At 47.7% G+C, this 22,886-nt stretch overlaps 2 long non-coding RNA genes across 4 annotated transcripts in view; one reads left to right on the top strand and one right to left on the bottom strand.

The window, feature by feature from the left end:
* Positions 1 to 22,674, bottom strand: part of LOC148222268 (uncharacterized) — a 33,773-nt gene extending 11,099 nt beyond the window's left edge. For all 3 annotated transcript variants that reach the window (XR_015806564.1, XR_015806566.1, XR_015806565.1), the window contains exon 1: positions 22,099 to 22,674. This is a non-coding gene — a long non-coding RNA (uncharacterized LOC148222268). The remainder of the gene's footprint in view (positions 1 to 22,098) is intronic.
* Positions 5,728 to 10,708, top strand: LOC148222269 (uncharacterized). Its single transcript, XR_015806411.1, has 3 exons — positions 5,728 to 5,923; positions 9,158 to 9,333; positions 10,634 to 10,708. It is a non-coding gene; the product is annotated as an uncharacterized LOC148222269 (long non-coding RNA).
* Positions 22,675 to 22,886: the final 212 nt, after the last annotated feature.

Here is a 22,886-nt window from a genome sequence, read left to right as displayed (position 1 = left end):
CGGGCAGAGCTTGGCCTCCTGCCACCTCTTGCAAGGAGGAAAGCACAAATTAAAGCAAAAGCCCTGCACCTAGAACAGAGCACCAGGGAATGAAGTGAATAGGAGCTGGAGAGGAAATTCTTTCCAGAGAAGGCTCTGTCAATAATATTGTATTTACAGGAAAAATAACTTTACACAAAGAACTGAAGAGTCTGGTTTGTAAGAATTGAATCTGTGCACAAAACCAACACATGTCCAAAGGGGAAAAGGTGATCAGGTCCAGGGACGTGCTGTAGCACCATTCAGAGTCTACACAAAGCTGCTAATAAAAAACTCCAGGGGTTTTATCAATGCCTTGATAAAGCAGCCAGCACAGGAGAGTGTCCACCAGCACTGAGCTACGGACTGAGCAGGGGATGGGTGACACTGAGATGTTCTCAGGGTGAGAAGGAACGTGTCCCTCATGCCTGTTCACCACATTTAGAGGGTATGGAAACATTTGGAGGAGGTGAATCTTACAGGATAAGCTCAGGGTAAGAGCAGATCCCCTGACCACGTTAACAGAGAAACAAAATGCCTTTAGCTCTCATAGAGCTACTGAATAAAAAATAAAAGCTTGCACAGGAAGACGAGATCATGTTTAAGAAATCCAGTATGGAATGGATCCACATCCCAGAGAAGGGAACTTGCAGGTAAATTGGAGGCTGGCAGTGACCCAAAACTGCTAAAGAGCACAATGCAAAGCATCGAGTGCCTGCTACTGATACTCCAGTGATCTGATGTGAAGAAAAGATATTGCCCAGGGGGAAAAAAAAAATCATTCCTAGGGGCCAATAGATTAGGTAGTGTTTGTTCCAGCTGTGAGGAGCAGGAGGCAGCCTATCAACATACCAAAATATCCTTGCATCTCTCATTAGAGCTGATGAATTTTTCTTTTTTTTCCCCTCTGATGAAACAGATGTCCAATTCATCACATCTGAAACATTTTGTTTCATCCCCAAAGATCTGGGCTCCTCACCCTGGGGCAGTCCCCTGCTGAGGCTGTCCCTGTGAGCTCGGGGGCCTTGGGGCTGTGGGTCAGGAGGGATTCCTGGGTTCAAGGCCCCGCAGCAAAGCCAACAGGCGTGTTTCAGGGGAGGCTGAAACAAAGGGGGTTGAAATTCCCAATTTGTTAACCTTATGGACCCTCCGAGGCTGCTCACAGCCAGAGGAGTTAAAAAGGATGGGGAGAGGTGAGGGGAAAAAAAAAAAAAAAAAAAGCCAGTGCATTCCTTGCTTGATGTTATTATCCCAGGGCCAGTGTGGGCTGGGGACCACTGGGACAGAACAAAGAGTCGCTGCAGACATCAGTGTGCTCAGATGGAGGGTCTCACTTGCTGAATGAACCACGGATTTCTGACTTTTTAATCCCAAGCTCAGCCAGAAGGTTATTAGACCCATGACCACTGGGCCTAAACCAACAGCAGGTCCCTGACTGATAATTTCTACAGATTATGTTGATGAAATACAGGATTTCTTTGAAGCCAGCACACGTTTCTGTACTTGCTGCACACAAACCATCCCGGAGAACCACGTGTGATGCATTCCCTGTCCATTCCTCTGGCATTCATGTGCATCTCCAATGAAATAAAATCCACTGAAGTCAAAGCCAAGCTATGCCCAGCTGTGTTGAAGAAATAAAAATACACTCATGTCATGTGTAAAAACTGCTTCCAAATGTACTGGAACTAAAGAAGCTCACAGATAAATGTAACTTCTATAGATAAGACTGAAAGAGTTAAAACCTAGAAAGAAATTGTTAGCAGCAAAATTAGATGGAGTAAGACTCTCAGCAGAGTATCCTTACTCTGTATTTACACCAGGCTCTCAACCTTGCAGCTGAATTAAGGGTTATCTTCTACAAAGATATCCAAACCTGATGTTCAAGACAGAAGTGAAAAATAAACTCACGGGGTCCTTCAAAATAACAGTTTGAAATATATTGTTCACCTTTAAAATCCTGATAATTATGACACTTTTAAGACTGGGAATCCAGGAGAACAAATTATAGTCCCGATGTTGAGCTGCAATTCCAATTCACCATCTCCTCACTGTGAATCTCCTCACAGACACACCTACTCAGGCTGTGCTGGACGGATATTTTTACACTTTTTCTTCGTAGAAAGATGGGAATCGGTAAATGTAGGCATAAATTAGGATAATCACCTTACAAGGCTGAGTTGTTTTTTAATTTCTCTAAGGTTTTCTCTTTTCTATATCATTTATTGTGCTGAGAACAGGAAAGATTTGCCCACCTGGATCTTTGTAAACTTTCCCGGGATCTGTGTCAAGCTGATTTTTATTTATTCCCCCTTGGAGGAGACTCTTCTACAGGGAACAGTAAGTTCAGATTTACAGTAGGGAATATAAGAACTAAATTAGGGTTCTCATGAGTGTAAAATAAGGATAATCACAAGAATCGTCTTCAGCTCAGTCAAGCGAACAAAGTTTCAATCAGAAGGCAACTTTAATTTTGTTTATTACTTCCCACCACACCTATTAGGTAGAGTCATCTCAGTCAGAGCCTGAGGAAGTGTTGGTTGGGAAGAGAGCTCCCGGTGATGGCCCATGGCGATGCCAAAACCCCAAAACCTCGTGTTCCCTGCGCGGGCATCCCCCGGGGCTGCAGCCCGAGCCAGGTCGGGTGCGAACAGGTTAATGCCGTGTGCGGGGCCTGGGGGCGAGAGAGCCCCGAGCGCTGCGGGAAAGGGTCCCGCGGCTGCGGGGAGGGAGGGAGGGAGGGAGGGATCGCTGCCCTCCCTCGCAGCCACAGCTCCGTCCTTCCCCGGCAAACCTGCGGGCTCGGAGGGGATCGGGGCGTTCGGAGCAGTCCCGGGGCTGGGAGGGCGCGGATGTGGGCAGGGATGCAGCAGGGATGCAGCAGGGATGCATGCAGGGAATGCAGGCAGGGATGCAGCAGGGATGCAGCAGGGAATGCATGCAGGGAATGCAGGCAGGGATGCAGGCAGGGATGCAGCAGGGATGCAGCAGGGATGCAGCAGGGATGCGGGCAGGGATGCGGGACCCCCAGCAGGGCAGTTGCGGCACGGCCTGAGAGTGCAATTAGCATTATCTTGATGAATTTCTAGGCAGCGAGTCCTTGCTGTGCCTTTCAGAAGTCGCAGGGCACTCTGTCCCCATCTGTTCCTTTATGATTATTACTTTACTTTTTTTTTTTTTTTTTTTTTTTTTAATAGTATCGACCTGATATAGATGACTGGGGGAAAGGGGGGTGATGTGGCTCCTACAGCGTCAATCAAAACTCTTTCTCCAACCCTCCCTACACGACTACTTTCTATCTCCCAGCTGTACTGGCAAGATGTTCTTAGCCAAATACATGATTCTATTAATGAGCACTTATATTTGCTAAGGAATGCAAATTCTTTCTCTCTATGTATTATTAGCTGTATCAGAATGTTTGTCCTTTCAGTCCTCTTTGAAGTTGAAGGAGGAAAGGCTGCTGTGTGGCACTGAGAAGGGAAAAAAAATGAGAGAGAGGAAAAAACACTTCTAACTCCTCCGGGATTTTATTTGTTCTCTTGCCAAAACCGCCAAAGGTAGCAAAAGTTACAGAAATGATTTAAAATCTGTGGTCTTTTCCCTCCAAATTAGATAGATTTTTTCCCAACTGATCATTCCCTTTTCATAATAACGGGATCTAATGAACAGCCTGGTTTGAGTTTGCTTTATAAAATAATCTCTCAGATGCTCTAGAGAATCTATTAGTCGTGGGATGGAAATAAATCCAACTGCCTCCCCAAACACGAGAACGTCTGTTTGAGGCGCTTTGGGCCATAAACAATCACCCTCTCCCCCTGCTCTGCCGGTGTGCTGCTGATGGAGGAATCTGCGGGCAGCGCGGAGGCGCGGGGTGAGCGCGGTGCCCGCTCCAGCCGGGAATTCCTGCAGGGTGAGCGCGGTGCCCGCTCCAGCCGGGAATTCCCGCGGGATGCGCGGCCGGAGCGCCTCTCCCTGCGGGGGGATCCGCACCGCTCTCTGGAGCCCAGGTCTCAACCACCCCAGGTCCTCATCCACGAGTGGGGGCTCTCCGTAGTGAAGGTTTTATACCAGATAAGCCGGGGGGGATGAGGAGGGAAATAAAAAGAGGGCCCCTGCGTCAGCTCAACTTTTGTCATGTATCACTTTTCCTCTTGAAAGGTGTTATAACAGCAATTCAATTACAATAAATAGTGTACATCATCCTCACAGCTGGAAAATTCTGTAACTAACTGTGACCAAACGATGTAAAGGAATATAGCTTAACCAGTATTACTTTTTTTTTTTTTTTTTTGGTTGCTGACCACAGGTTAATTAATTTCAAGGAGCTTAGTATATCTAAACAGAAACACACTGTGATGCTGGCAAGAAATCATAAAATATAAAACGTGGAATTAGGAAGATCATGTGAAATCTCCACAGCAGTGTTTGGTGCCTGGGAATAATTCTGGCTGTGCCTCTCGGCCGGCCCCCTCCGTTCCTGGCCCCCCAAACCCACCGGAGGCACCGAGCCCTCTGAAAACACCTCAGGGCACACGCTGGCATCCCTCATGGGACATCCACCCGCGGCTGGGGCTGTGTGTGCCACCCACTGACCCCGCACCCGCCTCCAGCGAGCCCCGCTCCATGAGGAACACTTGGGGCGTTCTATACATTACAGGCCATACGTATAGACTGGGTTAAACACTCACTGCCAGCCCGGCATGAACGCCGTGCGGGCGGCAATGAGCGTTTCACGTCGGGGCTGCAAGGTGCGCACAGACAGAGCGGTGCGACAGAAACCCAAAATCCCCCGTGTAAAAAATCCCGAGGGAAAGTCCCCGCCAGCCAAGCGTAGCTCCACTGACGGTGGTACCAGCTGCCATCTCCAGTTCAATTGGGAAGATTTAAGGAGGATTTCATTGACTCGGGGGGGTAGGAAAAGGTGTTGTGTGCCGTGGGAGGTGTTTTCAGCCCGACACTGGAAGTGGGGTGGTTTCCATCTCACCCCGCCCGCAGCGGGATGACCCCGAGGGGGGACACGCGTGGCTGGGAACGAGCGGTACCCCCGGAGAGGAGTCGGGATGGGGCCCGGGAAGTCACATCCAGAGCCCGGAGCCAGCTGGGACTTGATCTGAGCTTGCACTGAGCTCGTCCTGCGTGGTCGTGGGGCAGCGGGAGGGGGAAGTTGGGTGGTGGAGGCGGGGCGGGCAGGAAGATGGGATAGGGCATCCCGGTTTGGGGAACTGAAACTAACACACCTCTCCCCCAAAATTACAGAGAGCCGGATGAGACGCAGGTGGATTTCCCTGAGGAAGGGAAACAGGATCGGGCCCGCTCGCCAGTTCCTGCCCCGATTTAGGGACGTTTTCACCAAGCGGGCTGGAGTCACCAGGAGAGTTCCCGTTAATTTCCACGTTTCTTTGCGAGCTGTTGACCACGCTTCAAAACAAAAAGAAAAACTGGGGGGAAAAAAGCCACACAAAAAATAAAAAACCCCAAAAATACACTTTCGGTTTGTGAAAACTTTATTGGGGGAAAAAAAGTCTATCCACGGATCGTCCTGTTTTTCTTTAAACAGGGAGAAAACACAAATCGCCACCTCCAAATCGCAATCGGCAGTCCCAGAACAAAGGTCCGAACCCCTGCGTTTTGCAGTTGTCAGGACAATCTTGTCCATCTCTAGGGTGAAAGGAATACAAATTCCCCCCCTCCTCCCCCTCAGCCCGCAGGAGGGGGCATCACCACTTCAATCCTGCGCCCACCGCCCTCCCCGCAAGCCGGCTCGTTAATATTTCAGTTTTTCTACTCTTCCCAACTAAAAGTTTGAGAGTTAAACTCCTGCCCCGCGTCCTTGCCCACAATGGCAACGATTCCCTCCTGCCAAGTTCGTTTGCTGCTTTTCCTCCCCTCCCTCCCCTCTGACCAGGTACGAACTCCCCGCAGCGGGACGGGACCTTTCTAGAGATTAAAAAATATCCACGCGATGCGAGCGCAAACGTGCTGATTTACAGGACAGCTCGATGGCAAAGTTAGGACTTCCATAATTTTTTCGGCTTTTTTTTTTCTCCGCGAATACAATTTGTTCAGCTAAAAGAGGAAAATTCCGCAGACGCTGGAATTTATATTGTATATGTGGAAAAATTCTCGGATATTTTTCCCCAGGAAGGGAAATAATTATTTTAAAATTACTTATTTTTGTTTCTCCCCGCCCTCCGTAGAATGTTTTTTATCCTGTTTCTTTCTAATTCTGTTTCTCCGAATTTCTGTCTTTATTTCCTTATTTCTAAAGTTGCACCTGAAAGTCTGGATTGCAAACACGTCACCATCCAGGTACAGACAGAGGGGCACAAAAACTCAGATCTTCCTAATTCTAGTTCATCTTTTCTGGGGAGAAAAAACAAAATCTCCCGCCAAAAGATATTTCTAATAATCCTTTGAAAAAACCCATTTCGCCATGTTCGAATTATTTTATTTTAAAATCTTTAGCCTTGTTTATTATCTTCAGGAAATTGCTTTTACTACCGCTTAGGTTTATTTGTGTGACATAACTCTGAAATATTCCCAGCAGTGGAAAATACACCCCAAACGCATCCCTCAAAAGTTGTTTACTTTTTTTTCTTCACACCCTCAAGTTCGTTGTTAATTTTTTGTCTTAAAGTTCTCATCCTTCATTTAGAATAAGTTGGGTCCACGAAAAATGAGGGGGTTATTTGTTAATTAACTGGTTGCTTCAGATGGCAAGTTTTTAAAAAAAAAAAAAAAAAAAATGTTTTGTTCATTATTGAGATGTCATTTGCCAGAGTTACCACTGTCACATTTGGGGAGTAGCGGGGGAACGGGAAACTTTGGTGGTTTGAAATACAGACTTTCAATCATAACTTTAACAATGCAAATCTCATCATTTTAGGCATTTCGCAGAGGTTATTTTCTGCTTCCCAGGGTGGCAAAGGCATTTGTGTTTTATTTCTGAAGAGATTGTGAAACTTCGGTTACTCAGTGGAGTCCGAATCTTTTTCCATCCCTTTCAAGAAGGAAAAAATATTCCTCTTTCTTGTTAATATTTTTTTTCTTTCATAAAGAAAAAGGAAATTTATATATATGTAAATGGTCAATTACCAAAAGCATATTTTCGCTTCTTCCCTCTCCTTTCTCTACCTGAAGAAGCTCACACGGCACCACATAAATTGATTTTAAAAGATCAATCCAACAAAAATCCATGCAGGCTGTGCAGTACCGGGCATTTTTTACTAATTCTTAGGACCTGGCTTGCAGAGCATCCAGGAGTAAATTGCAGGGAGGGAGAGTTTCGGGCGGCTCGGGATCCCAAGCACTCGCCTCGGAGCTAATTAGGAAAGAGCATCCCGGCAAGGTCCGGTTTCCAAACCCAGCTCGTTTCCTTTGGAAAGTTACCCGCATCATTTCTTTTAGAAACCACAATAATTAGACCTGAGCTAACTACTCTTTCTCCTGGTCAACAAATCAATAGCAATTAATTTGAAATAGCTGAGATGATAAAACACTTCCTATTGCACCTGACCTTGCCAAAAGAGTTATAAATAGAATATACTGAATATATGTTTTAACACAATTCCCGTTTCTTTAATCCTTCTTTTGCTGTTCTTCGGCTCTTAGGACACTTCTAAATTTTCTATTTCCTTCAGTTTTTATGACTTATTTTTTCAGACTTTACACATATTTGTTAGAACGATATAATGTTTAAAATAAAACAATGACGGTATGAGATGTTTGTTGCTAAAATCATGTAGCTACATTAAGTTCGAGTAAAAAAATGTAATATATCTCATGGAAGAATATAGGATGAATGATACAGTATTAGACACGAATATACATGTAGCCAGCATTTTATCACTTGTGCACACTGTTTCAGAGGACCTGGATTGATCTAAAATTGAAATTGTAGAGAGGAAGAAGGTGATGGGGTGGGAGGACTGTAAAGGGAAGAGATCAGAAACGTTTAGGTGTGGAATATTAATTATGAAACACAGAACTCTCTTCACTTTTCTTTGCTCAGTAAGAAAGCCTCGTCTTCCCCCGCTCCCCCTCTTGCTCCTTCTCCCTCTCTTTTATTGGAAAGAGGATCCTAAATTCCTTTTGACTGATAGGAAGTTACAAGACAAGATGCTATTTTCCCTTTCTTTTCTGACAACTCTGTCATCCCCGGGATCATAGTCATGTCAGAGTGTCTGTCTGGGAGAAGAAGAAGAAGAAGGGAAAAAAAAAATCAGTGGAGCCTGTGGCCATCTTTGCATCAAAATTTTCCAGACCTCTATTTTTGATTGTGATCCCGCTGATCTGAGTTTGAAATGCGAACACAGCAAAGCCCCTAAGCCTTCAATCGTGTGAAATTTTCAAAAGATCTCTAGAAGCAATCTCAGGCTGTCTGACCCCTGACAGGCGGAGATCTCTTTATACCTCTCTCTGCCAGCACTTCATTTGTTGGAATATCTTTCAGATTTGCACCTCCAGATGACAACCTGAGTGTTTATTATGTGTATGAATCTGAAATCTTCACTGTAGTACAAAGGAGACGTCTTAAACATCATGTTTAATTTCAGATCATAATTACCTGCTCCTCTTTTGCTTCTAATTATCTATTCCTCCTTCCTCTCTGTGGCATGTTGATATTTTGTTGATTCTGCCTTTTAATCAGCCTTTCTTGCTTACTTTTCTTTTTTTTTTCTTTTTTTTTCCTTTTTTTTTTTTTTTTTTTTTTTTTTTTAATCGTATTAGTTTAGTCCACGAGGGAATTAAACATGTCACGGTGGACACACATCATGCCTATGTGGAGAGAGAAAATTCTGGCGAGGAGTGTGTGCTCCCTATGGCTCTCTGTATACATGGATGTGCTCTGGAGAAATAATAACTATTCCTGCCATTATAATCCAGGTTGTTAGTATGCTTCATCTCCCATTAATCTTTATACATCAGTTTAAATTGGCAGCAGTGTTTATGTTTTGTCCCGTGACGTAGCAGCAATGTCATTTGATAGCAACCAAAGCAGCCGAAGCCCTTTAGCGTCCCTCCTTTCAGGAAAGCAGAAAAGGGGGGGAGTGGGGGTGGAGGATGAATGGGAAAAATACAAATAATATATTAAAAAAACCACCCCCAAACATCTCCAACTTTCCCCCTTTTCTTTAAGGGAACGTGTGTGTCTCCTTCCCACCCTCCTGTTCACCTGTTTAAAGAAACCCTCTGCTGTCCAGGCTCTTTGGAGAGGGAGATGGAGCTGGTGATGCCGATCCTGGTTATTTTTATTACATATTATATTGTTGGCGTTAATTTCTCAGGTGGAACAGCAGTCCATTGAACTGCATGGTAGGTGTCATCCCAAGTGCCCAGCTCATTTTCACAGGCTTGCTAAGGTAGAACCCCGCCTTGCTCTGCAGCTTAAAAAGGGGGGAATAAATGACTCTTGTGGGATGGCAAAAGCCCGCAGAGGTGGGAGGCTGGTGCGGGATCCCCGGCGTCCACCTCCTCCCTGGCGACCTCCCATCTCTTCCAAGGTGCTTAGGAGTTGAAGATAATTTTTTTTTCCTATGGGGATTTCACATCATTTGTCCCTACCCCGATGCTGCAGACCCGTGGTGTTGCTCTGCTGAACTTATGAAAATATGTCCTCCTTGGTTTAGTTTGCCCCGAAAACGCTTTGCCTATGTGTTCAGCTGTTTCTGTGTTTATCCATTTTTCCCATAAAACTTGTATTAAAACAAAATGTTACTTTTCTTTCTCTCAGGAGCTGTGTATAGAGACCCTCCCTTTTTGAAATAGACCGCAGGGACTGTCATTAGATCAGATGGCAAGCCTTTATAGAAAGTGTTTTGCATAATTACATACCAAAGCCAGAATAGTCACCCTCACATTTTATGGGTCACAAACCATCAACAATTGGCACATTATTGTCCAAGAAACCCAGTCCATTCACTGATAGAGAAAACTAGACTGCCTAATCTAGAACTGAAGAAGATTGAAATTTCTTCTAACAAGAACCCAGAGAAGATTATTTTCAAACTGACAACGTGTTTACATATAGTTATAAAGTTCAGAGGACCGGTGGGGAGAGAGAAAGGGTATAAACCACTAAACATGATTAAGAATCGCACAGTGGCCTAATATAGATGGTTCATCAAAAAGGAACAGACTGAAAGCTCCCCCCCCTGCCCGCCCCCCCCGCCAGCCCCTCTCCTTTTCAGATCTGTTCCCTTTTCTACCGTTGTGATTCAGTAATTAAGATATTCTTATTTGGACAGACAGCTCCTCTGGTAACTGAATAATATTAGTTCCCTTTGATGTCAAACTTTTGACAGTTATCACACTAGCATTGGGCAATTTAGCACAAATGCCCTCTTTTTTTTTTTTTTTTTTTTTTTTTTTTTAAGGGGGAGAAAAAAAAGTCTTTGAAGAAAAGTAATAAGTGTGATCGCTATCAGCAAATGATGTAAATCTCAGTGGACAGGCATCCCTGGGTATAAATTACATTTTGTTGTATATAATGAAGCGAGTTTTGTTTTTACCTCATTCCCTTATCAATGTCCGAAATTAAGGCAATAATCCCACTTCCTTCACACCAATTCACCACAGTCCCTCTCCCCTCTGATTATTTTCTTTTCTTTCACAGGAAAATTGGACGGTTTTCCAAGCCCTCCCTCGCTCTCTCCCTACACCCCCCTGCCCCTCTTCCCACCCACCCTGCGCAGCGCGGAGCCACCGGCGCTGCGGTGCGGGGGAGCGGCGGCAGCCGCGGGCGGAGCGGGGCTGCGGCTCCTGAGGGCTACCTGAGCCCCTAAAGCCTCGCCCTGAGGCCCCTCCTTTTGCCAAAAAAAAAAAAAAAAAAAACCAAACAAACAAACAACACCAAAAAAAAAAAACCCAATAAACAAAAACCCTCAGCAACCTAAAACCTCACAACCCTTCGCTTGTGACGCCTGGCAGCAGCAGGGAGGAATAATAATAATAATAATAATAATAATAATAATAATAATAATAATAATAATAATAATAATAATAAGTGAGTCCGTGAGCTGGATTTGAGAGGGGCGTGGAGCCCGGCTGGCTGGGAATAGAACTGGTTCCTGCGAGGAGTGGTGAAGTGGGGGGGGTGGATTGCAAACATTGCAAGATCCAGTTCGGGACTTTGGAAGAAGGGGGTCTCCTGGGGGCTGTTCGCCTCTCTCCTGCATCCGCTGTCCCCGAGCAGGAGATTTTCACTGCAGCAGTAGGGATGAGCCCCCCACTTGCCCCCGGCGCCGGGCAAGAAGCCTCCCCCGAGGCGGGTGGAGATGAGGTGGTGGAGACTGATTTATTCTGCTTTTTCCATCATAACTTTGGTGGAGGGAGGCGGGGATGGGGGGGGAGTGGAAGCCAGCTCTCGCCAGGTTTGCCTTATCGCGAGATCTGGGCAATTAAAATAATATGAAATGGAATTTTTAAAAAATATAATAAACCCACCCTTCAGTCCTTAGCGGAGGTGTATGGAGGGAGGTAGCGGGGGGGAAAAGGATGCAGCTCCCTGGCTGCAATGTCCTCGCTAATCCCGCAGTCCCCGGGACAGCGGGGTGGAAGTGGCGCGTCCCCGTGTGCCGCCAAGCCCCATCCCCATCCTCCCCATGGCTCTGCAGCGACCGCCGGCACCGGCAGCACAACGAGCCGCCCCTCCGGGGGCGAAGCAGCGACCCCCGGTCCCTCCCCAGCGCTCACCCCCGGGACGGGGGTGCCACCCGTGGGCTCCTCCCGGCGCGGCACAGCCGGCCCCGGCCAGCCCTCCCTTCCCTCCCCGCCTAATTAGCAGCCGTGGGGAGCGCCCTGATTAATTTAAATGCTTTTTGTAACACTGTAAGGGCGAGAGCCGTGTCTGCGGCCGCAGACGGGTTATATTATTTTCGGGCTCAGGTTTCGGTCGCCCGGGAAGGGGGGAAGCGCGGCGGGATCGCTGAGGATGCGCTTGTGCTTCCCGGGAGATAACGTCGCCCCCAGCATCGTCCCTCGCCCCCAGGGAAGCGGCCAGGCTTTTCTGGACGCTTTGCTCCAAAAGGGTATCCTCGTGTTGTGTAACATTTTCCGAGGATTTTCATTACACGTTCAGCCAAAGGTAACACAACCAGAGAGGGGAAAGTTTCTTTCCGTGGCCTTTTTCCCGGTGCCGGCACCCCAGGGCTGGTCGGGCCGGGGACTCGCTCGCCCGAGGCGAGGCCATCTCCGGGCCGGTGGCCTGAGGGGTATGAGAGAAACTGGGCCCAGGTCGCCCCACAAACTCCTACCGTAAAAATAAATCTTCTCCTGCAGCTGCCTCCGCATCCTCCGTGCACATAAACCTCGGGAAAACCTCCCCGGAGCTCCTGGGATGTCCACGCAGGGTGTCGGGCGAGGGAAGCGCGTCCGAGGCAGGGCACGGCTAGGTTGGGCTGTGGGACAGGCAGGGGACACAGAGCCCCCCACGGCCCGGGGTGGGCACCCACAAACCCCCCCTGGCAAGCGCGGAACCGTTCCCGCCGGACCCAGCCTCCCCGCAGCCACAGCTGCTCTTCCAAACTGGGGGGACGGGGAGTCACTGGGGCAATCCGCACTTGCAACAGGTATAGAAGTAATTTACCTTCCTCCCGAGATCTTCTCTAAAGAGAGAGGCTATTTTTTCTTTCTTTCTTTTTTTATTATTCAGAGAGAAAGGGGTCCCCGCGGAGGATCTATTGTTTTTCTTAGGGAAATTTTTAAAAAAATGCAAAAAGGAAGGAAAATGTATCTGCCTCTCCATATTTTTCAAGGATAAAGACTTGAGAAGTGCAATGTAAGAGACAGCTTCAGCTTCGAAGAGAATGTAGTCAGCCAAGGAACTTCAAATAAAGTCCTTGAGCAGTGAAAGAGAAAGTGCGGAAACTTTCCCAAAGGTCACCTTTAAAGCAGCAGAGAAACTTCTCTCTCAAGTTCTCTGCTCTGACATTTCTCGGGGGGGTTAGGGCGCCGAGACTTGCCTAAAATCGATAACACTTTCTAGAAAGAAGCCCGGGTAACATCTCCGACACCCCCCACCCCCAATTCCCAGCCCGTGGCCCGCGTTCGCGGCCGCTGGTCCCGAGGTGGGGCCGCTGCCACCGCCCGCGGAGCGCGGAGCGCGGGCGCGCACCTCTGCCCCTCGTCACCTTGGGGGGAAAAAAAACGAGGACTAGAAAAAAATCAAGGACAGTTAACAGTGCTGAGAAAGGAAGAGCAGCGCTTTGATTTACATTGTCTTCGGGGAAGGAAAACGGGGGAAAAAGGCAATTAAAAAATCCATCCCGGCCCTGAATCCCAAGCAGAGTTCTCGTCGTTTGTTTTTCTATTTTCAGCTTATTTTAAAGACATTCTACAAAGTGAAAAAAGAAAAAGGAAAAGTACATTAACGCCCGGGAGGTATTTGTATTTCCCAAGAGCAGAGGCAAAGCCTCCGCACCCCGCCCCGGGGCTGCAGCCCGGAGCGAGATTTGGGAAGGGCGCAAGGAGAGCCTGCGGGAGCGAACCCTCCGCACATAAAGCCGGTCATTGATTGATTCCTAATAATTCATTCGAAAGGAGCATAAATTCCTTCCTTTGCAATACTTTTCGGGTTACATGCGAGGCCGGGAAGGGACGGGAGGAACTGGCGATATTCCCCCTCATGCTTGCACTTGCTTCGCCCACGAAAATTGTCTTTTTCCCCTCGAAAAAAATCTACCTTTTCCTCTTCTGTTATTCATCCATATTTATTTTTTCATTTCTTTCCCTTTTTATTTTTTTTCCCCCGCTGTGCCTACAAGCACGCAGGTAATAAACGAATCAGGTGAAGGAGAGAAAATGGCCCATATTTATTTTGAAAACCTTCCTGGGGGAGGCTGTGGTTTCGGTACAAGGATCAGTTTGGCCTTAGATACCAGTAACGCAGCGAGACTTTTGCTCGAAAGGCCTCTAAAAATGACGAGGAGGAAAAAAAAAAAAAAAGAAAATAGCTGATTCCTCCCTTTCCCAGCTGGATGTTGGGGATCGTTTAAATACCCCTTTTTCCCTTCGAGGGTCCATAATAAAAGCGGTGAAAATGACACTGGTTTCTGCACAAGGAGGAATGTTTTGCTGCTTTAACATTGTTATTTTTGGCGGCGGGCGAGGCTCGGGGAAGACGGCAGCACCCAACGCCGCTGCGCTCCCGCAGCTCCTACTGCGACACTGTATTAACTCCTAGTTAAGCCAGCAAATAATATTGTTCATTCATCTTTTTCAAAGTTGATTTATAGCAATCGACAGGTTAAAGCGTCATCTGACTTCATTACTTTTAAAAGCTGTCTATTTCAGAACTGTCACTTTTCATCACTTAAACCGAATAAACGGTTGAAGAAATGAATTGAGAGAGACTTGGAGATCGTGTTTATAATTCTTTGTCTCGACGTTAACATTCCTAATGACCTGACCTGCATGGGGAACCTGCGTGCCTAACGCCGAGATTAAAAACAATAATAAAAAGAAAATCAACATCATCCCATCAGCCCCCAAAAGTTACAGGGAAGGCGAGGAAGTGGGGACAGAGGAAGAGCAGGACGGAGATGCTGCACTCGCACGGAGGAAGCATCATGTATGATCACACATGTGCCCACGCACGGACATGTGGAAGTTAGCACTGGGTTAGCAGTGAATAATTCTCTTGTGTCCGTTTCTTCCTTACACTCCTATGGCGGCTATAAAATTTAGGGGAGGAGGGGGGGTGAGGAGGGAATAATAATAATAATCATCATCATCATCATATTTTTAAAACCATGAAAGGAAAGGTATCTGGAATCCTTTTAGCTCACTGAATAATTTTCTTACACTATTAAGACATTTTTTAAAAGCGACAAGCGATCACCTCCTAGAAAGCTGAAGGTATTGTAGGGAAAGGATAGACCCATAAAAGAATTTTTTTCCACATTTTTTAGAGATCTTAAAACAGTAAACAAAAAATTCTGAATCAGAGAAATGCACTTCTCAATGACAGCACGCGTCAAAGCTCTCAGGAGTTTCCCTGGCCACATAAAAACTGGCGGCTCTGTGTTTGCTCCCCATGCTGGGAATTCACCTTTGTGGGAGTTCTTCTCCCTACGCGTCCAGGTTCCCGCAGCGTGTTTGGCTCTATAAAACTATTGCCAATAACCTGCGTTTATTAATAAATCCGCACCAGGGATGCTTCCAGGGAGCAGAGCTGTGGGAGAGGGGCAATTATTTTAAACAAAGCAGACAGGTTGCTCCCTACCTTTGCTCTCTCTTAACCGCGTACGTGAGCGCTAAAATAAGACAGACCACCCTAAAAACGGAGCAGAGGTGCCGGGAGAGCCGAACCCCGCTCCGCAGCCTCGCAGGACGCGGGATGCCCGCAGGGCAGTGCGGAGAGCGCGGGTGCGGAAGGTGCGTGCTCCAGAGCACTGCAAGGGGGATCGGGGCGGTCAGACCGAGGCGAGCGGCCACGAGGCGAGCTGCGCTCTAATAAATAAAGGAATAATACATATTCCTTAGCATGGTGGAGATTTTTTTTTTTTTCTTGGTGGGGTGACCCCGCTGCGCGCCCGCGGGGCTCCCGCGTCCCCCCGCGCCGCCTCCCGCCGCGCTCCCGAGCGCCACCTCGCTGCGCTGGGCGCTACTGCAGCCGCGCGGAGCCCGCGCACCTGCGGGGCCGCGCGTGGGGAGGCGGAGCGGGGGGACAGCACCGGGCACCGCCCCGCGCAACTCCGGGCCTCGGGACACCCGCAAAAAAACCATAAAAACAACAGAAAGAACAACAGAAAGGGCTTCTAGCTTTCTCTGATTTTTTTTTTTTTTTTTTTTTTTTTTTTTTTTTTTTTTTTTTAATCCCTGACCTTGCCGGGAGATTGAGCTTCGGAAGTGTCCCGGAGCACAAACAGCTGCGACAGGATTGGGCATTCAGTTAAAAACAGTAAAATCGAAGGAGCTCTCTCCCCCTGCCTGCTATGGCCGGGGCGCTCAGGCAGTAATTTCTGCACCAGCAAAAAAAAAAAAAATTTAAAAAGGCATTAACTACTCTCAACTACTTTGTTATCAAATTGGTGCTTAGAAAGCAGTGTCATTTCCTTATGGAGCACGTACAACTGCTATTCCTCAAGATAATTTAACATTTTTTAATCTGTTTGTTTTCCCCAGGAAAAAAAAAATTAAGTGGTAAAACCCCCAAACACCAGCATTAGCTGATATAGTTCGAAATTCCCACGTCGCTTGAGGGAATAATCATAATAATAATGGAATAGGAAGCAGTGAATAATGCAATGTAAAGAAGATGATGAAAACGTAAAGTCTCGAAATAGTTCCAGAACTTGGAGGACTCATTTGGGAAATTATTTAAAAGAAAAAGAAAAGGAAAAAAAAAAAAAAAAAAAAAAAGAGGAAGGCCCCTGCAGGCTCACAATAGGGACAGTGCATTTCAAAGCACCCCGCGGATCTCTCCGCGGGCCGGCTCGCAGGCAGGTGCTGCGCGGGGGCGGGGAGGATCCCTTTTCTGTCCTACTGAGAAGGGAACAGCGGCACAGGCAGGGAGGAAAGGAAAGTCCCCATCTCCTAAGCTTTTGGTGGCTTTGGGTGACAACGGAGGGCAGACATCCCCCGGATCCTCTTCGCCCTCCCGTTTACAGAGACCTCCTGCCCACCAGCACACATGGCAGTTGTTTAGTATGAAACGTGCTATTAAGTATTGATTAAGAGCATCCACATGTTATTCCGAGAATGTAAAGAGCTATTAAGAGCCATTTGACTTTACCAGAAAGTAGCGAATATTAGTTAATGAGTAATGGAGAAAATAGAGAGGTGCGGGGCGGCGGGCCCCCGGCCGGCCGCAGCACAATTGGATTCTTTCAAAGAAAGCAGAAAATAAGAGGAAAAAACGCTCTATTTTTTAATTCCAGCGAGAATTTCAACCGGGAACAATATAACCCAACAGCTGCGACAGGTGGAAGAGAGATAATTGAGCAAAGGCTGCTTTTGACAATTAATATTGTGGGGAGATAATGTCCCCGGTCGGGGTTTGTTAAGAGCCCGGGGATGCGGAGGGGCAGTGCGGGGGATGCAGCAACATCCAGAAATTATGAAAAACACTCCGAATTATGGAAAAGGGGAAAAAAATCCAACAAAACAGGGGGTGAAAAGATTGAGAAGAAATTCCCCCTGTCCGGTGTGGACGGCCGGGATCCTCCAGGCTGAGAAGTTGCCCGTCCTAACACCTTTATTTTTTTTTTCCCCTAAGAAAAAGTGTTTCAGGTAGTCAACTTAATGCCCAGAGTCTTTTTTAAAAAATGCTTTTATTGCTATTGCACTTCCTACCACAAGATGCAGAGCAAGTCAGCGGAGTTTGTATTACAACTATGTCATAATGTTTCACTGATGCAAAACATGTAGCCAGAGGGGGTTGCTAATGATTCCTGGATTAGAGAGAGGGAGAGCGAGAAGTGAGAAAAAGAAAACCTGGTTTCTTTTTTTTTTTTTTTTTCTTCTTAAACTACGTAAAACCTGCCCATTAATAACCAGCCCTTGCGACATCTCAGTATCTCGCACAGACACGCGGACCTGCCATGAGCCTTTTAAACACCGCAAACGTTTTGCATATTTCACCTATTAATTATGTTTGCAGCCTATTAATTTCAGGAGGTTCTTTTCAAGAGAAGACAACTTCCAACTTTGTATCCGTGTGGGGGGCGGGATGCTCCAAGGGCTGGGGATTTCCTCTCGAGGTGAAGACGGCTTCAAAGTTACCCTACCACTGCCCCCCAAAATCTCTCCCCTCTGCCCAGGATATGCAAAACCTCTGTCCCGGCTGCCCAGGGTGCGGGCCGGCTCCTCTCAGGGTGTGCAGGTTCCCTGGGGAGATGAAGAGAGGGGTGGGAAGGAGAGATGTCGGGATTAAGGAGCACCCTGCGGAGATGCCACCCGGCGCTGCGGGGCTTTCCTCGCCCTCCTCCTGTGCTGGGCTCTAGGCCCGGTCGCAAAGGCTCTCCCGGGCAGGGTGGGAGGTTTGGGAGGAGGGATGTACCCTGAGCAGGGCGCAGAGCCCTCCTGCACGGTGAGCAGGGAGGGGAGGGGTTCGGCCGCCCGGAGCAGGGGCTTCGGGGTGCCCGTTCCCGGCCTCATGGTCCCTGCTTCCGCAGCCTCTCCAGCGAGGCTGCATCTGGAAAAGATTTTCCCCATTTGACAAGATAGTTTTCTTTTTAATTTATCTTTTTTTTTTTTTTTTTCTTTCTTTCTTTATTCTCCTTTTTTTTTTTTTCTTTTTTTTTTTTTTTTCTTTTTTTAAATTTTTCTCGTGAGAATGAACCTCTGAAGCCCGTGTAGGGAATGACGAGCATCTCGGGGAGCCGGGCAGTGCCCAGACATCCCGGGAACCTGGCGGGGGGACCACTGCCACCTCCCCTGCCCCGGCCACCATGGGCTGGAGCCATCTCCATCCTTCCCGCAGGCTCCGGGTGCGATGCTGGCCGCCGTCCTACCCCTCCTGTCCCCAGGGGCAGCCCCTCCGGCTCTGTCCCTCTCCTCGGGCTCGTTGCCCGGTCCCGTCCCTGTCCCCTTGGCCCAGCTTGGTGTCACCCCTGCAGCGAGGCCGGATCAGGCCCTGTGGGCGCTGGGGTGGGACCTGCGGGGCCAGGTGGGACCAAAGAGCCCGAGACCTGCAGCATCCTAGGGAAAAGGCAGAGGCGAGGAAAGGGCTGGGGTAATGGTTACAGCCCCAGAAATCTGCCGGGCAGGCACGAGCTTTGCCCCTAAATCCCGCCTAAACAGGACCCGTGGGCAGCTCCCAGTCCTGGAGCTCGACCCCGACCCCACGGCTGCCACCAGCCCCGGGCACCCCGCCGGGACGGGCAGCGGCAGGAGCTGTCCGGCCCCTTTATCTCTGGATTTCACTCAGAAGAGATGAAAAATAAAAAGTTTCAAATGTGACCTACTTCCATCTCCCCCTCCCCCTTCCCTTCAGATATTCACGTCATCTATTAAGGGAGGGTGGGGGGGAGAAGGGAGAAGCTAAATTTACGAGGTCTGGTGGGTTCTGGAGTCTGGGTGCTGGGAAACAGGTGTTGGCAGTTCGCTAGAGTGTCAGTCAACTTTTGGAGATGAAGTCATTAGGGAGGTAGTCTCCTCGGAACAATCTGGTGGTTTCAGTCGGAGTTAATTTATACCGAAAAAAAAAAAAAAACAGAGGGAGATGGGGGAAAAAAAAAAAGGAAAGAAAGGAAAAAATAAAAGAGCCTGTAGAAATACCGAAGGGGACAAACATAACGAGAACAGATTCACACTCCCACAGATTATGCCACTTGGAAGTCACATCCTGAGAAAAATAGCCGGCTCTCGCACAGCAGCGGCGCGGGGCGGGCGGGGGCTGCGCCGGGGGGCGCGCCGGGGCGGCGGGGCTGGGAGAGCACAGCCGGGGGGAGAAGAGGTCCTGTCCACTCCTCGGGCCGCCCCGCACCTCCAGCGCCTCCGCTCCGGCTCCCAAGGCGACAACTGTCCGGGAGGCGACCGGCCAGGGTCACCTTCTGCCTGTGTCCCCCCGCCCCCCCCACCCCGCCGCCACCGGGGCTGGAAATTGCCGGTGACCCTGAACTGTTCCCGGCTGTCTGTGCAAAGGCCGGCGATCCGCGGGCCGAGACAAAAGGTTTCATGTGCGCAAACACAATCTCCTTCAGGCCTGAGCACGGCGCTGCTCGGAGCCGGGGCTGGCGGCCGCTCCGTGCCGGTGAGCCGGGGGGCGGCGGGGGGCGGCGGGGAGGGGGAGCTCCGGCAGCGCCGGGGTGGGAGAGCCCGGCAAAGGCGTGGTGCGAGCTCTGCCTGCGAGGCATCATGGCATATCATGTGCTTCAAAAGATGGGGAGGGGGGGGGAGGAAAGGAATGATGCTCAGATCCCATCGCCCACCCCCCTTTGCAGTTGGGTGACAAATCACCTCCGTTGTATCAACCACTTGTTTCTTTTAGTATCGCGGGGAAAGATTTCATTAATGCTCCTCCAGCTCCCCCTTTTCCCCCCTCCCCTCCCTCCAAATCTATTTTCTTGCTCAGAGTGTGTCTTCTAATCATAATTAAAATCGTCTCATATACATCGGCGTCTCTTGTGTGCATATTGAATTGCAGGTGACTGGGCGTAATGTTATTTCACTCGCGTCTCTCCTTTTTACATTTACACTCACACGAAAACAACAACAACAATAACAAAAAGGGGGGAAAAAGGAAGGGGGTAAAAGCGAAAAGCCCACCACCCAGGGCCACCTCCCCGGCCTCAGATAAGGTGTATTGTGAACAGCGATAGAAAGGCGATAGTCACGATCGATGCTTTACCAGGCAGCCGTCACGCATCACGTTCAACCCCACGGCCAGCCCGCTACTTCACCTAATATAATTAAGATTAAAACTGAAGTGCTGGCGAAGGGAGCGGGTGTCGCTGGGTCGCAAGGACAGCAGCGGGATCTGCTGCCCCGGCTCAGGCACGCAGGGGTCACTTCTGTTTAGGGATTTCCACCTTATTTCCTATATCTTGGTCTCTAGGTGCGGGCTGCGCATATGCGCGGCGGTGACGGAGGTTCCGCTCTGGCACTGGGCAGAAAGCTCACCCAGATGACCTTTTTCCTTTTTTTCCCCCTTAAAAGCAGAGAAAGATGATCTCTGCGCCGTTATTTACAGCCACGTAATTAAGTCAATATGATGGTTTCGAACCAGAATCCCAGTTCCACTCGCGGTGGAGCGAGAGGGGCTGAAGCCAAGTTTATTGTCTATCACTTCAAGGGATGGGGGGGTTAATTTAAGCGCTAGTATTATTATTTCTCTGCGTCCGAGGCCACAAGCAAAGCATAAAGAGAGGTGCTGGGTGTTTATTCCAGGCGATGTGACAGTCTGGATGCAAGGCAAGGAGGGAGTGTGGGAGAGTTCAGGCGAGGGCTGAACCAGCCCCGCAAGCAGGGCTGAAACCCGTGTCTTCTTTTTCTTCCAAGATTACATGAGGGTTTATCATTCGTTTCTTTTTCTTTTCTGATTTTTAATTTTTTTTAAAAATTTTAATATTTTTTTTTTTAACCAAACAGATACGCTTTGTTAATTTTATTTCCCGACACCGTATTCAGCCTCTGCGCCTTAAAGTCCTTTGAGCTATAGGTCCACGTTTATACCTCCTCTGGAGCAAATGCAAAATACACTTCAGCTCAAGGGCTGGAGAAAAACCTTCTCCGCAAGCTGAAGCTCTGCTGAGCAGCCTGGTGCTGCTGAATATATAGTGCAACTTGAAATGATCTCAGCCGGTGGAATATTAATCAAATCAATCAGGGTTGACAAATGAGAAATATTTGAGGGAAGGTGGTAATTTACAACTTTGTTATTAGTTAAGAATCTCCCGCCTTGTAAGAGTAATTAATAACTCCTGGATGGGAACAATTTGGAGACGGCAAGAAGACAGCATCTTGAAATAAAACAGGATAAAGAGAGGGGTTGAGAAGTGAACTGCGCCTCCGTGGAAGAGAAATTGCAAATGATTTTTTAAAAGATGTCTACAGGGGCATTATATATATAATATGTACATAATGTATACACAAGTATAAATATGGCATAATCAGGCGAGCGAGCGAGGAGACTGGACAGGAGATAAATACTGAAAAAATAAATCAAAACATTGATTCTTGTGGTCACGTCTCCCATCCTAGACGAAACGCTGTGTTTCAAAGTACTTCAAAGAAATGATCCCCAAAATGCAAAAGTGCAAGGCAGAAAGCAAAGGAGTGATTCCGGAGTGATTTGAGAAATGTATTTTTCCCCCTCTGTCTCGTTCACCCACACTCCCCCTCTTCAATGCCTGATAAATGTGAAGACCCCTTTTCTCCCCAACTCCCGCTCAGATGGGAAAACTCAATTGTCTGCAATGTTTATAGTGTTAACCCTACTTATCTACAGAACCCTCCCCTCCCCACCCCTCCCTTTTCACTTTCCATAGACACACATTGATTATTAGACTGTATGGACCCCCCTCCTTTTCCACAACCCCACCCTCAACAACTGACCAAAATAATGACTTGTTGGAAAACTATAAATCATTTTCGTGTTTCAATCCCTGAAGACTCTATTTAAGTAAATAGGCTTACTGTGAAACAATGCATAGCTCCAAGTCCTTCTCCGGATTGCTTCCAAATGCTGCCATCTCCAAAACTTTTATTTACAAGAGAAGAAGAGGAAGAAGAAGGAGGGGAAAAAAAAAAAAAAGCAACCCAAAGTTTGGCAAACTTTATCTCTTCTTTATTATAAGCTTCAGCCTCGCCTTGGTAAGCCCCAGTCTGTTCTACAAAAGGTGGCTAGAGATTGAGATTTATTGGTTTCCAAATGAAAAGATTCATTCGATATAAGAGGTTAACTCAAAGTTCCTTAAACCGTGACTAGCATTGGCAAGGAGCTTTGCCTAGTCAGCACAAAGGCAGTTCAAAGAAACCTTTAAAAATACACACAGATATACATACACACAAACACACTCTCACACTTTAGCCTCAACTGCAATTTTCTTTTCATTTTTGTTTCTTTCTGCCATTACAAAGCCCTGAGCCCCTTTGTAGGTAGCTGGAGGTTTTTTTTTTTTTTTTTCCTCCAAGCTGAACTTTGCCATTTTGGTGTTGACCAACCCCCTTTTCTTTTGCAACCAGTGAATGAAAAGACTCGATGGAAAAAAAAAAAAAAAAAAAAAAAGAAAAAAAAAAGAAAAAAAAAGAAAAGATTAAGAAGTAAACGGGGTGAGCAAAAAAAAAAAAAATCCTTCTAATTTATAACGAGCAGAACAACGTTTAAAAAATAATACAACCCCAAAGAAAACCCCAAACCCGTACAAAGAGGGGGGGTCAGCCAAGGTGACACGGGAGAGAAAAGCAGCGAGCGAGCCCCACGA

Source organism: Sturnus vulgaris, chromosome 13 (assembly GCF_052056855.1).
Source record: "Sturnus vulgaris isolate bStuVul1 chromosome 13, bStuVul1.hap1, whole genome shotgun sequence".
Classification (NCBI taxonomy): Eukaryota; Metazoa; Chordata; class Aves; order Passeriformes; family Sturnidae; genus Sturnus; species Sturnus vulgaris.
This window is presented reverse-complemented; position numbering and strand designations above follow the sequence as displayed.